This window comes from Saccopteryx leptura, chromosome 9, assembly GCF_036850995.1.
Source record: "Saccopteryx leptura isolate mSacLep1 chromosome 9, mSacLep1_pri_phased_curated, whole genome shotgun sequence".
Classification (NCBI taxonomy): domain Eukaryota; kingdom Metazoa; phylum Chordata; class Mammalia; order Chiroptera; family Emballonuridae; genus Saccopteryx; species Saccopteryx leptura.
The window spans coordinates 77,175,131-77,187,433 of NC_089511.1; the positions used below are offsets into that span (position 1 = coordinate 77,175,131).

Consider the following 12,303-nt stretch of genomic DNA (forward strand, 5'->3'; position numbering starts at 1 on the left):
GCCTGGTATTGGAATCAGAATTATGCTCGCCTCATAAAAGGAGCTTGGAAGTCTTCCTTCCTCTTGAATTTTTTGAAATAGTTTGAGAAGGATAGGAGTTAGTTCTCTGAATATTTGGTAGAATTCACTTGTGAAGCCATCAGGCCCAAGACTTTTCTTTTTTGGGAGTTTTTGGATAACTGTTTCAATCTCATTTGTTGTAATTGGTCTGTTTAGGTTTTTTGATTCTTTCAAATTAATTTTTGGAAGATTATATATTTTAAGGAATTTGTCCATTTCATCTAGGTTGTCTAGTTTTTTGGCATACAGTTCTTCATAGTATTTTCTTACAATATTTTGTATTTCTGTTGTGTCAGTTGTTATTTCTCCACTCTCACTTCTAATTTTATTTATTTGAGTCCTCTCTCTTTTTTTCTTGGTGAGTCTGGTTAAAGGTTCATCGATCTTGTTTACTTTTTCAAAGAACCAGCTCCTGCTTTTATTGGTCCTCTGTATTGTTTCTTTAGCCTCTATGTCATTGATTTCTGATCTGATCTTTATTATTTCCTTCCTTCTACTACCTCTGGGCTTTACTTGCTGTTCTTTTTTCTTGTTCTTTTAGTTGCAGTGTCAAGTTGTTTATTTGAGGTTTTTTTTTAGCTCTTAAGGTATGCCTGTAATGCTATGAACTACTCTTTCAGGACTGCTTTTGATCTGTCCCATAAATTTTGAGTTGTTTTATGCTCATTATTGTTCGTTTCTAGGAATTTTTTTATTTCTCCTTTGATCTCATTGTTAACCCATTCATTATTTAATAACATGCTATTTAGTTTCCAAGTGTTTGAGTATTTTTCAGTTTTTCTGTTGTGGTTGATTTCTAGTTTCATGCCATTGTGATCAGAGAATGTGCTCGATATGATTTCAATCTTCTTAAATTTGTTGAGACTGCTTTTTTGCCCTAACATGTGGTCTATCCTAGGGAATGTACCATGAGCACTTGAAAAGAATGTATATAGATGCTTTAGGGTGAAAGGTTCTGAGGATATCTATTAAATCGAGTTGATCGAGTATGTCCTTTAAGTCTGCTGTTCTTTGTTAATTTTCTTTCTTGAGGATCTATCTAGTGATGTTAGTGGGGTATTGAAATCCCCTACTATTATAGTATTGCTGTTGATCTCGCCCTTTAAATCCATCAAAGTCTGCTTTATATATTTAGATGCTCCTATATTAGGTGCGTAGATTTTTATAACGGTTATATCTTTCTGTTGGATTACTCCCTTTATCATTATGTAGTGACCTTCTTTAGCTCTTACTATAGCCTTTGTTTTAACGTCCATTTTGTCTGATATAAATATTGCTACCCCAGCTTTTTTTTCCATTTCCATTTGCATAAAATATTTTTTTCCATCCTTTTATCTTCAGTCTATGTCTATGTGCATCTTTTGTTTTAAGGTGTATTTGGTTTAGACAGCATATGTATGGGTCCTGTTTTCTTATCCACACAGCTACCCTATGTCCTTTGATCAGATCATGTAATCCATTTGCATTTAAGGTTATTATTGATATGTAGTTGTTTATTGCCATTTTATTCTTTAAAACTGTATTCCTGTTTTGCTATATATTTTTTTTCTTTTTTGATCTGTTTACAACAGGCTCCTTAGCATTTCCTGCAGCCTTGGTTTAGTTATAGTGAATTTCTTGAGATTTTTTTTGTCTAGAAAGCTTTTTATTTCTCCTTCAATTTTAAACGATAGCCTTGCTGGATAAAGTAGTCTTGGTTGTAGGCTCTTGTTCTGCATTAATTTGAATATTTCTTACCATTTCCTTCTGGCCTCAAGTGTTTCTGTTGAGAAGTCAGAAGTCATCCTTCTGGGGGCTCCTTTGTAGGTGATAGTCTTTTTTTCTCTAGCAGCTTTTAATATTTTCTCTTTATCACTTAGCTTTGTTATTTTAATTATGATGTGTCTTGGTGTAGATTTTTTGGGTTTCTCTTTAATGGAGTTTTCTGTGCTTCTTGAACTTGTGAGCTGTTTTTCTGCCTTAATTAAGGGAAGTTTTCAGCTATGATATGTTTGAACCAAGTCTCTATCCCTTGTTCTTTCTCTTCCTCTTCAGAAATCCCTATGATGTGGATGTTATTTCTCTTCATGTTGTCACAGAGCTCTCTTAGAGTTTCCTCAGACTTTTTGAGTCTCTTCTTTTTTCTGCTCTGCTTTTGTGCCTTTATTTATCTTGTTCTCTAATTCGCTGATTTGATTCTCAGCTTCATTCATCCTGCTTTTAATTCCTTCCACTGTGTTCTTCATATCTGATATTGTATTTGTCATTTCTGACTGATTCTTTTTTATTATTTCAATGTCCTTTTTTATATTTGCTATCTGTTTATTTAGGTGTTCGTAATGACCATCTATTGTTGTTCTAATATCTTTGAGCATCCTAACAATCGTTATTTTAAACTCTGCATCTGGTAATTTGGTTATATCTGACTCATTCAGGTTCTTTTCTGGGGTTTTCTCTTGATTCCTTTGTATTACATTTCTCTGCCTTCTCATTTTGTCTGTAAAAGAAGAAATGTTTTTAAAAGAAGAATTTGGCCACTGGAGTCCTCTGTTTTCCCTAGGTGTGGTCTGTCTGCAGGCCCTCCTCCCCCTCTGCTGTTGCTGCCTAGGGCGTTTGGGTATGTGTTTTGCCGATGCCTGCCCACTGGGCCTATTCCTGTGGTTTCTGCCTCTGCTTCACAGTAGTGGTTGTGATTACATGCTCGGGTGGACAAGCCTCAGTGATCTTGACCTTCGCCCTGCCCCCACGGGGTGGCGTTATGCTCGGCCCTGAGGGCAGGGATAAGCACATTTGCTCTGCTTTGGGTCTCTGCCTGATTCCGAGCTTTCACCCTGCCCTTGCAGGAGGAGCCCGCTTGTGGGATGCCTGTAAGCCTTGGCTCCACATCCTGGGTGGGACTGCATGCCCACGCTCAGTAGCGGGACTCCACCTGTTCTGGGCTTTTGGCTCCACCCCCATGGGAGGAGCCAGCTCTCAAGTCTGGCCACAAGCCTTGGTTCTGGGGGCGGGGCAAGTCTGTGCTCCTGCGCCCTTGCTCAAGGGTGGGTCTCTGCCCCTTCTGGGGCTCCCACCCTTCCCCCCCGCAGGCTGGATTGCAGATGGCCTGCGGCTGGACTTGACCACTTTTGCACGTCCCCTCCTTCCCAGCCAGGCTGGACTGAGCTCACACCTGGGCCTCAGTGGTGGCCAGCCAGCTTCCGCCCTTGCCAACAGAACTGCACTTCCGCGGCCGCCCGCCCTTGGGCAAGCCCTCAGCCATGTGGGTAGGGCCACTGCAGCTCAGACCCTAACACTCACTACTGTAGTCCTGAAAACTCCCTCCTTCTACGTGACTCTGCTCTGCATGCCACAGGAGAGCTTGTTTGGCTGTTGTCCCGCTTCCCTTTGCTGGTATTGCTGTTTCCTGGGGAAATATCCACTTCAGATTTGGGGAGTGACTCGTCCCAGGCGTTAGGGTGGCTGTCCCTCAAAATGTTTCTCTCTGTGCCTTCTAGATTACACTCTCTTCCTGCTACTCTGGTTCTCTCCTCTCTCCCCCCATCTCCCAGAGCCCCGGGTGAGTGGTTGTGAGAGATGTTTTCTGTGTGGTCCCTTTAAGAAGAATCCTGGGTCTGAGAAATCAGTCTCTTTCTCACAAACAGTATCCTGTCTTGTTTCCAGCTAAATATTGTTCATACGCCTCTTCTAGACTCTGGGATTGCAGGCTGGGGCTTTCTTCCTGGGACTCAGGACCTTCCCTCTCTGCTAGACTCACTTCCTGCCATGCAAGTCTCTCCCAGCTGCCATTAGCTCTGGGGAGCTGGGCAACCCTCTTCGCGTTTCCGCTTTTCCTACCAGTCTCAGTGGGGCTTCTTCAGTGATCCTTGGTTGAAGAGTCCTCTTAGTTTAGTCCAAAGTTGTTTTTTCCAGATGACAGTTCTTAAAATTAGTTTGTAATCCACTTTGGTTCTGGGAGGTGGAAGTTGGTACGTCCGCCTACTCCATCGCCATCTTGTCTTCCCCTGACCCTTTAATAATTATGTAATATCCACTTTTAAATCTGTATTCTATGTCTTGAAGTTTACTTTGTTTGATATTAGTGTAATCATACAATAGTTTTATACTTACATTTTCTAGAGTGTATATACATTTTTTCATTCTTTTATTTTCAACCTTTTTGTGTTTATAAATGCATTTTTGTAGATAACATTCAGTTGAGTCTTGATGTCTTATTCGGTTTAGTTTTCTTTTTTTGTGTGTGTTTGGTTTTTTTTTTTTAGTGTGCTTGAAAGAGAGAGAGAGACAAATGGGGACAGACAGACAGGAAGGGAGAGAGATGAGAAGCATCAATACATAGTTGCAGCACTTTAGTTGTTCTTGATTGCTTTCTGATATGTGCCTTGATTGGGGGACTCCAGTTGGACCAGTGACCCCTTGCTCAAGCTAGTGACCTTGGGTTCAAGCCAGTGACCTTTGGGCTCAAGCCAGCGACCATGGGGTCATAACTATGATCCCATGCTTAGACCAGTGACCCTGCAATCAAGCTGATGAGGCTGTGCTCAAGCCAGATGAGTCTATCCTCAAGCTTGCAACCTTGGGGTTTTGAACCTGGATCTTCAGCATCTCAATTGGAGGCTCTATCCACTGCACCAGCGCCTTGTCAGGTGGTCTTTTTCTTTTAATCACAGTGTTTAGCTGTTTGCATCTCATAATTATTAAGTTCAGGCTTAAGTCTGCCATTTTTAAAGCTTCTTTCTTTTTGTCTTATCTACTTTTATTTATTTTTTATTCTTTTTGTGCTTTTTAAAAAAAGATAAATGGAATTTTTGTATTATATTTTAATTTCTCTTGTATAGCTCAACTATTTTAGCTTTTTTTTAGAGATTAAATTTTGCATCCTCAATTTAACTTCAATTTTTCACAGCTTACTAAGGGTTAATAGTGTATAATTTTACACAAATATAACAACTTTGTAACCATTTAATTCCATTCTATGTATCTTCCCCTCTTATTTTGGTGCCATTTTGTTATATAATTTTTTTGTATCTATATAATAAACCCTGTGACCCATTGTTACATTTTTTGTATTGAGCTGTCAGCATACATTTAAAGAAATTAAGAAAAAATATCATTTTTATAAAAATATTTATTACTTCAGATACTCTTCATTTTTCCTGCAGATACAGGTTTTCATCTGGTTAAGCAGAATGTAGTACACTGATGGCTAACTGGTGATGAATTGTCTCAGTGTTCATTTATCTGTAAAAATATTTATTTTGTTTATTTCTGAAGGATATTTTTGTTGCACGTGAAATTCTAGATTGATGGTTTATTTTTTTCTTTCATTGTTTTAAAGATACTTTCTAATTGACTTCTGATATCCATTGTTTCTAATAACAAGCCAGCTACAAATTTCTTTGTTGTCTCCTGAATTTAAAGTATCTTTGTCCTCTGGATACTATTAAGAATTTTTTCTCTTTTGTTTTTTGCCTTCATGCCTATGTGCTTGCGTGCATGTGGTTTTTTTGTTTGTTTTTTTGTATTTATCCAGTTTTGAGTTTATGAAGAGTTTTCAATTAATATGTTGTTGATTTTCCCCAAATTTGGGGAATTTTTGTCCACTTTTGTTCAAATACTGTTTTTGACTCTTTTTTTTTTATCTTCTAGGATTCTAATTACATGTATGTATTGTTTGATATTGTCCCACATTTGACTCAGTCTCTGCTCATTTGTTTTAATCTTATTTTTTTTTGTTCTTCATATTGGATAAATATTATTGATCTTTAAATATTATCGATCTCTATTCAAGTTGAATGGTTCTTTCTTCCCCAATAACATTTTCATCTGCTGTTAATACCATTTGGTCAATTATTTTTCCATTAAGATTCTTTGCTTTTATTATAGAATTTCATTTGGTTATTTCTTTGTAGTTTAAAAACTTTTTTTTGTGACAGAGACAGAGAGAGGGACAGATAGGGACAGACAGGAAGGGCGAGAGATGAGAAGCATCAATTCTTTATTGCAGCACCTTAGTTGTTCATTGATTGCTTTCTTGTATGTGCCTTGAGGGGTGGGGGGAGCTACAGCGGACCGAGTGACCCCCTTGCTCAAGCCAAGAACCTTGAGTTCAAACTGCTGAGCTGTGTTCAAACCACATGAGCCTGCACTCAAGCTGGCAACCTTAGGATTTCGAAGCTGTGTCCTCTGCATCTCAGTCCGATGCTCTATCCACTGTGCCACCACCTGGTCAGGCCTGTAGTTTAAAATTTTATGTTGAGATCCCCCCATATGTTTGCTCATTATGATGCCCTAATTATTTAAAGTATTTATAATAGCTTCTTTAAAGTTCTTGTTTGCTTATTCAAACATCGGGATTATCTCAGGGTATTTTTCTCCTGGCTCATTTCACATTTGACAATGAGTCACATTTTCACATGTCTAGTATTTTTCACTGTATACAAGACATTGCGTTAATATATTGCAGAGATTCTGGATTCTGTTATCTTCCTCTGAAAAGTGTTGACTTTTGTTCTAGGTTGGGTTTTGCACTTAAATTACTGTCTCATAACCTTGAATGTGGGGAGGCTTTTTTGTACATTTTGTCAGGGAAGCTCTGTTTTTATTTTGCTATTGGTTTTAGTGCAAAATCATCATCTTCAGGTATAGACTACACTTTTCAGGTGTCTTCCTTTGATATAAAGCCTAAGGTATTTACCTTGTCAAAATCAAAACTCTAGGCCCTGGCTGGTTGGCTCAGTGGTAGAGCATCGGCCTGGTGTGCAGGAGTCCCGGGTTCAATTCCCGGCCAGGGCACACAGGAGAAGCATCCATCTGCTTCTCCACCCCTCCCCCTCTCCTTCCTCTCTGTCTCTCTCTTCCCCTCCCACAGCCAAGGTTTCATTGGAGCAAAGTTTCCCCGGGTGCATTGGGGATGGCTCTATGGCCTCTGCCTCAGGTGCTAGAATGGCTTTGGTTGCGGCAGAGCGACGCCCCAAGATGGGCAGAGCATCGCCCCCTGGTGGGCATGCCGGGTGGATCCCGGTTGGGCGCATGCGGGAGTCTGTCTGACTGCCTCTCCGTTTCCAACTTCGGAAAAACACACACACACACACACACACACACACACACACACACACACACACACACACACAAATCAAAACTCCAAACTCTCACTTTCCTATGATGAACAACTTATGAAATACCTGGTAGCTTTTTCAGTCCTTTAGCTGCCAGGCTACTTGGACTACCCCTGGATACGAGTAAGCCGAGGAGTAAGCTGAGGAAGTGTATGCAGATTTTCTACCTCTGTCAATCCTCTATTCTTGGATTTCCCTATACAGTTTCCAGCCTCTTTGATTAGCATGCCCTCTGTCATTTTAAAATTTTTTTATTTTATTTATTCATTTTTAAAGAGGAGAGAGAGAGAGGGAGAGAGAGAGGAGAGAGAGACCGAGAGAGAGAAGGGGAGAGGAGCCGGAAGCATCAACTCCCATATGTGCCTTGACCAGGCAAGCCCAGGGTTTCAAACCGGCGACCTCAGCATTTCCAAGGCGACACTTTATCCACTGCGCCACCACAGGTCAGGCCATCCCTCTGTCATTATAAGCCAGCGAGATTGCAGTTTTCTTCTTGAGGTCTAGCTCCTGTGTGCAGTGCAGACAACAAAGTGACCTCAAGGGTAAAAGCCATTTAAACATAGATATCACCTAATATGGTTCTTTAGTAAAGGTCATTGAATTTCTTTCTCCTTTCGTAGTTCTTCAATGCCTTCAATTAGTTGTTGCTTATGTTTTCTCCAGAGTTTATAATTTTTATCTGTGGGAGAGTTAGTCTGATACAAGTTGCCAGAAGAGGAACTACCATAAATAGCTTTCTTATGTGCCACTGTGAGACTCACATAGGGCTGGCGGTAAGGAGATCCTTCATGCTTCTATTGTTGGGGATTCAGGGTGTTTTGATTACAAATCCCTTTCAGTGAACATGACTCTTCAGCTGCATCCCTGCCTCCAGTTACCTCTGTTTTTCATGGTTATGCCTTTTCATGAAACCGATCTCCATGCTTATTGGGGGAAACCTCTAACTGTGCTCACTGGAGATACTTAGAATTAAGTGATCCATCTAGCAACTGATCTGATAACTGATATTTAGTTTGTTATTTTTGTACATCTGGATTAATTCATTTATTCAGTCATTAATTATAGATTGAGAGCCAGCCTGTTGTGGATGAGGCTCAGTTTTTGGTGCTGTAGTCAGCCATCCCTTGAAGCTTACTTTATAGGTGGAGGAAACAGAAAATAAACACATAGTAAACAGCTGTCAGCTTGTGATTAAATGTCATGAAGACAACTGAGAAGGTACCTTTGTGTGTGCCCTACTGTAGATAGCATGTTCAGGCCAGAATTCTCCAGTGAGGGAAATATTTATACTGAGACTAGAGCCATGAGGAGGATTTAATAGAAGAGCACTCCAGGCAGAGGGAACAGCAAATACGAAGCCCTGAGCAGGAGGAGTGTGATTAATGAGTTGGTAGAACAATCCCAGCCTATGGGCTGAGTGAAGTTTACAGTTGAGAGTCCTTGTGAGCCCTGGTGAGCACTGTGGCATTTTCTCTGGGTGAGGTAGGAAGCACTGGATGGCTTTGTGTAGAGGAATAACACAATTAACTCCTGTTCTAGACTCTAGGGAACAAGAAGAGAAGCAGGAAGACAACTATTGCTATTGGTGACAAATGATGATTGATCTGGGTCAAACAAAATGATGTTTTAAGAGCATCCTTTATGCTTTGTATGATAGTACCCACTTTACCAACTGTGTTCTGGATCTGCTTCTCTTCCTGGTGAGGATCCAAGCATGTGGATTTTCCTACTACATAGAAAAACACACCTCATAGACAGGGAAATGAGCATGGGAGGGAGCCTAGCATGAAGCTCTGGGCATGGAGAAGTACTTGATTATGTGTGTGTACAGCCATGCACCTTGCTGGGTAAGTCACTGTGAGTATCATCAGGCTAATGTCCATTAATGATTCGTTAATTATAAGGCTGCCTTTCTGTCCTTGGTCTGACGGCTGGTTTACTTTGCTGAAAGCAGTGTCTTCGGCAGAGTTCCTTTTTCACATTTAAAAGGGTATATTTAAAAAAGTGGTAGAGTCAAGAAGAAAGCAGATTAAATATACATTATTAAATAGAAGAGCCAAGCTTAGAACCTGGCACCTCGTGTTTAATAAATGTTATTTGAAATTAGATACATTGCTTTGTTTGATAAAAAAGAAAACTCCACCAATCTAATAAATTAAGAGACCCTAAAGAAGTAATCAGTTAAATAAAATGGTACATTAGATTGAAACTAGAAATAGCAAGTCACGTATATTCTCTTGACTTGTTAATTGCTGAGGTGACTTGCTGTCCTGTTTAGATGCATACATTACAGTGTCTATTATCCCCAGCTCCTTTTACTTCTACCTTCCAGGTTTCCCTCTCTCCTTTGTTCCCCTGCCCTTCCCGTTCCCCTCCTTCTAGCATTTCCTGAGGACTTACCAAATGCACTTGTCACTGTTCCTGGCACGTTATGCACAAAGCCTCTGGCATTCTTCAGTCCTGTGGTGATGGGAGAACCGCCTGAGAGTCAGACCCCATGTGTTCTAACAGAGTCATTTTACTAAACCCTTCTAAGATAGAGTTCACATGTCTGTAAAATGAAGATGACGGTGTAGTTTTCAGGCTGTGAGCAAGAGTGTGTGAGCCCACTTAGCAAACGCAGTACAGTATAGTATATCATTCCATACTCCATGGGTTGGGCCTCATGATTATGGCCCCCTTTCTACAGATAAAGAAACAGAGGCCGAGGGAAGTCCCAAGACTGCCCAGGGACACACAATATCATTCGACCTTTCCCACCGGCTCACCTTCCTGCCTCTTGTTAGCAGGGCAAAGGCAGGTGTGACTGGGTACTGCAAGGCGATCAGAGAGGCAGCCCAGCAGTGTGTGAAGAGCACAGCCTCAGTCCATGCACACGCGGGCTCTGCTGCTCCCTAGCCGTGTGCCTTCGGGCACATTAACCTCTTGTGCCTCAGTTTTCTCACGCGTAAGTAGGGCTAATATTGCTGCTACCTATGGCACAGAGCTGTTGTGAGGCTTAAGTGAAGTAATACATGCGGAGCGCTTAGAGCAGCATGTCAGTATTGTCTTTTAATATTTGCATTGATTGTGCAATATGATTGAGCATTGCTAAGAGGCTGCTTTTTCAGCAGCCCCCAGTCCAAGTGCCCACTTCCTCTGTGCCTAGGCTCAGACACCCCTCACACCCCCTTCCCTGTGCACAGTCTCGTGGTTTTTGCTTGTGTGGGGCACACCTCTCCTCTTGCAGCTTTGTCGCTGTCAGCCCCCAGACCCCCGCTCAGCCTCCCCGCACCCTATCTGTGTGCCATCTGCTGACCCGTTCACTGCTCCTGTCAGGTCAAAGACAGCAAGGCCTCTGTGGGGTGCCCAGGCAGCATGTCATGTCCCAGTGCTGTTGTACATCGTGTTTCAGAGATACTTTGCTGTAATGTTCTGTGACCTTTTCCATTGAGTGAAGTAGTTGGAGAGGCACTCAGTAAGGGAAAATTGAGCTGTTTTATTCCTCCCCAAGGAGACTCCTGTTTCCTTTCCACCATTCATTTGAAAGCTATCATTTTCTTGATTTTATAGCTGAAAAACACCATTGATTCACTGGGTGTTAGATGCTAAGAGTTCTCCTATTGACATGCCTATTGACAGTTTTCAGTATATTCTGCGTCTAATTATCACTCTTGGCTAAATGATACACCTTGTGGACTTGAGCGATGGAGTCGATAGCTCTTACCACATTGTTCCAGCGGTGCCTATTGAGCCAGGTGTCACAGCGATGTGATTTATGTGATCAGAAAGAAAATTCATGTTGGTGTGCTGCATAATTAAAGCAAGTGCGGAGTGACTGGTGACAAAAAAATCAGGTCTGCCGATGTCACTCCCCAAATGAGGAGAGATTTCTCTGGTAAGCAGCTGCGACAGTGAGGAATCTCTCTTGGCGTTTTTTGCTTTGCAATTTTCAAGGGTTCGATTTTCCTCCCAGCCCCAACTACAGATTCCTCCTGTCCTGTCTGTCTCCTCACATTCAAAGCTGCAGGACATGTGTGCTCTTGCTCCCAAGGATGGGGGCCACTGGGCGTGCTCTGGGGGGTGCTCACTGTTGGTATTTGTGTGTTTTGGAGAGGAGGCAGTTCATAGAATTTGGGCTGGCAACTAGAAAGGATGAATTGCTTCAAAAACGTCTTGTCCTTTGAGTCAGCCAGTTTGGGCTCTTAGGTTAAGAGTAAAGGTCGAGAATGGCAGTTTCCCTGTAAGTGAGAGGAGTGGTCCCTGCATGAGAACAGCACCTTATGGGAGGAGTGGTGGGTATTGTTGCCGGCCCCAGGCTGGAACCGTGGGGCAGTGCAGGAGGCTGACCGGAGGCCAGGGCCGGGCCTGTGTTGAGGAAACAGTTCTGGTGTGAAACGACTCCCTCCCACTTCTGCTGTGTCTTTGCTTATGCTTTTCAGAAACGTTCTTCAGGTCTCAGTGGTCAAGGAAGTTGCCTTTCAGTGCTGGTTTAGTGTTGGTCTGTGAGACCGAGGGTCTTCTGTGGACTTCAGCTTTCTCACCTGTAAAATGGACCAAGGATCCCTTTAACACAAATATGCTGAGGTGTAATGAGTTAGAGGCTTGAAGTAAGGGTTGGAGAATGTCAGTTGTTCATCTGAGTGGTCCCTGAAGGAATTCACTGGCCAGGCCTCCACGGTCCAGGAAGGGTACTTTATGTACACAGTTTATCTATGATGCATCACCCCCTACTTCACACAGGAGTGAAGGACCCTTTAAGATGAAAATGTGTCATTGTGAGATATTTAATGGTGGCTGTGACTTGAACATCTGAATCAAGCGGAAAGAGTAGACATTTCTAGGCATCTGAATTGGCAGTGAGTTTGGCCCGGTGGCTGGCAAAAGTTGTGAGTAAAACTGAACTGTGTGTTGGAGGATGGTTGGCAATATGCTCAAGGCTTAGGATTCAAGGCATTGCATAGCTGAGCTTGTGACAAAAGGGATTTTGGAGGCCACTGATTGATCCAGACAGGGTACTTTCCTGGAAGCCAGAGAGGCCTGCTGACTCCTCCTACCACTTGTTCCTACTTAATGAGCCTCGGTATATGAAACTTTAGCAGTTCAGAGTTTTTGAATGAGAGTAAAAGAAATAGGAGAGAAGAAGGGAGATAGATAGATAGATAAGTAT

General features: G+C 41.9%; 1 protein-coding gene across 1 annotated transcript in view; it reads left to right on the plus strand.

The window, feature by feature from the left end:
* Nucleotides 1-12,303, plus strand: part of LRMDA (leucine rich melanocyte differentiation associated) — a 1,214,945-nt gene that overhangs the window by 389,969 nt on the left and 812,673 nt on the right. The window lies entirely within an intron of this gene.